This window comes from Patagioenas fasciata, chromosome 4 (genome assembly GCF_037038585.1).
Source record: "Patagioenas fasciata isolate bPatFas1 chromosome 4, bPatFas1.hap1, whole genome shotgun sequence".
In the NCBI taxonomy this organism is placed as follows: Eukaryota; Metazoa; Chordata; class Aves; order Columbiformes; family Columbidae; genus Patagioenas; species Patagioenas fasciata.
The window spans coordinates 35293671-35296964 of record NC_092523.1 but is presented as its reverse complement, the minus strand read 5'-3'; positions in this window follow the sequence as shown (position 1 = coordinate 35296964).

Below are 3294 nucleotides of genomic sequence, written 5' to 3'. Positions count from 1 at the left end.
GTGCTTCTGAAACTGTCCCTCATTGCATTGTTTTCACAGCTGTTATGTCCTAACTCAGGTCTCTCTTGTGGGCTGATACATATGTTTATGGCACTGAAGTAGAAAATAACAGCTCTAATACTTGGAGACAAGCATTAGAAAAGCATGTAGACATTCCTTACCAGTGTAAGGACTGTGGACTAACTGGCAGCCCTGAAAAAATGTGTGAGCATATATAACTTTTCCATGAAGTGCATATGTAGTTAAGAGGGTTTTTTTTAGTATTAGAGGAGGAAAAGAAGATGACTGACAAACTGTACTGGGAAGAACAAGTGAAACCTTCCTTATTCTTTGCATAAATATCATTAACTAAGTGGCAGTCATGGAAATAGGTATCTTATCTCTTAAATTAAGAGTGGAAAATGTATTTCATTTCCAGATACTTTTTTTTTCTTGAAGTAGCCACTCAGATTACAGCAACTCTGGCACCTCTGCTACTGCTTTTCAAAAAGACATGTTGATGCAAGCGGTAGAAGTGTTTGGTGCAGAACTGGGGTGCCTTTTTTCCACCCCCTGAAAGAATCTAACAGCAAAAGAGTGATTTGCATTCCTTTGAGAAAGGAGAGGGCATAAAATGCTTTGGTGGTTACAGTGATGTTAAAGTTTTAAGTGAATTGCATAAATAGGTTTCTATTTAAGGTGGTGAATAGTAAAAGTGGGAACAATATAAAAATAACAGAAGTAAAGAAATGCAAACTTCTCTCACATCATGGAAAAAATTACTTGCTATTTTGCCATAGTTATAGTTTCTATTATTTTTTTGTGTGAAGAGAATATTTTCTTGGTTTGTGTGATGTTATTGTAGCTGTAAACACTACAAAGCAGAGATTTGTCTTAGTTGTCTGTAAAGCGCTAGGCACACCTTTTATGCTATGTAAATGACTGATGTGGATGAAAACACGCAGCAAGCAGGAACCACCTTATTAAAAATGCTTGAGAAGTGATTAATGATGACTATCTTACTGACTCATGGGCTCTAATGCTGAGGGGAATGTTTTTGATTCGTAACCCAAATCCCATTGGAAGTCTTGAGATAAAAAGAGCACGTATATTTCTGTGTAAATGCAGGGTTTTTATTATTTACTGCATTTTGATGAGCACCATTCAAACTTCAGCGTAGACTACTTAAATGTAGTCTATTTTAATTGGAACTAATTAAGCATCAAAGAAAAGAGAAGCTACTTTTAGACTAATTTAAAAACCTTCCAGGGGGAAAAAAAAAGACGAGATGAACATGTTCAGACTGCTACTGAGCTGGAGACTGAGCCCGAGCTATAGTGTTTCCTCCCCTTTTATGCTCTCAAGTGCCTGAGAGGGGATCACCCCACATCCCCTGGCCTACACTGAAGTCTAGAGCAAAGAAAGAGACTCTGTCCCTTTTTCATTGCTTGTGACCACTAAATGTTATTTATAAAAGTCCAGGAGAGGTGAAGGATTGAAAGAGATTTCAATTCCTGATCAACTTTTAGCGTGTTGCACAATGCCTTCTCAAATCATTGATTTATACATGGGTGCTGGAGGTTCTACCAGCTTCCTCTTTGCATGTCCTAATGAACAAGGTTTTTCCCTTCATGCTCTCTCTGCCTTCATTTGGGAGATTGAAAGTTTCTGGGTAAGACTTCTGCTATGGCTCTCCTTCAGGTTTGAGGTTGCAGTGTGTAGAGTAACAGATTCTGCTTGGGTGTAAGAACTGTGCTTTGTCGAGATAGTCCACGAGTGACAAAGCAAACAGCTGTAATAAACATCAAAACATGTATGATAATCACAGAGGGAACAAAATTATAATTGCACTCAAAAAATATGAGAAGACTTTCTATTTAGTTTTCTGTATGATGTTTTGGTGGGGTTTTTTTGTTTTGTTTTGGGTTGTGTTTTGTTGTGTTTTGTTTTTTTCCTGTGGACCAACATTAGAAAACTTAAAAGCAAAATAACAATATTTTAGTCCAGCCTTCAACTACCAGCCAGTATCTACAAGGAAAATGCTGATTTTTGTCTATCTGCTATAAAATAGCCCATTGATAAGACTTATACCTGACCAGGAAGTTGCAGAATGGTCAGACCAATGTTATTGTTTATGAAAGTCTGTCTCTCTCTCTGGGTTACTGCTCCTCCGTGGAAGACTTTTGTATAGGTAATATAGCAATTGCCTGCATTAATTTATGACCTTGAAGATACTCATCACTTGGAGTGGATTTGGACTTGAGGAGATTTTTGTTCAAATACACTTATAGCCCAGGAATGGAGGGGATGCTGATAAGAATGAATAATGAATTCAGTGAAAGAGCTTTTAGCTAGTGAGAGAGGAATGCTCTTATCCACTTCAGACAGGTACTACTCAGTGTGTGAGGTGATTTTAACAGAAATGTTTTTCTGTTTCCTGGGTTAGTTACATGTCCATAAGAGGCTCTTTGCAGGAGCAACCTGATGTTACTCCACTGACCTGAATGGAGCTGTGCCTGTTTGCACCTGGTGGAATCTGGCAAGATGCTCTTCATGCCAGGCGTACCCCATGGGATGAAACCTGAGCTGGGACCACGTGGGATTTACTTGAAATTTCACTGCTGGGGAAAACCAGTGTTACTTACAAGCACTAAAAGCGATGAGCTATCCATGATGGGGAAAGGGCATAGCATCTTCTATAGGAAAATAGAGATGCATAGCTATGATTAAGCTTTGTGTTTATTACTGTAATGCAAATCATTGTGGTAAGCTTTGGCTTGTGATTGCTGTCCTATTTCTAGGTAAATTAATTAGATGTTTTATTAATTTCTCCATACGAAATCAACAAACGCTGCCTGTTTGAACTCTGCTGGATGGCTTTACTGCAAGTAATCTGCCTGCTGAGGTCATAAAGCCAAAGACCATCTCCTGCGAGCCAGGGCTCGGATCTCCTGAAGTTTCCCCTGCCCTGTACGCCCAGGCTGGAAGGAAGACTGTGCCGAGCCAGCTGCAGGGTGCTTCCCCAGGCACATGTTCATGGGGCAACTGTGCCCCACACTGCACTTCCTTAAATATAGTGATTTTTTTTTTTCATTAAAAAAAAAAAAAAGCGATGGGCTTTTCCACTTGAACTCCACTAAACCTCAGATAAATTTTCTTCTAGGAAGTTCGCAGTTCTCTTTTACTATTGACACTTGGTAAACACTTGGTTAAAACTTCCTTTTCTTGCTTGTAGACTGTCTTTCTCCCAGTAGCATCATTGTACTTGGTCTGTGCTCTGGATCTGTGAAGTCACATCAATCTGCAGCCTACAGA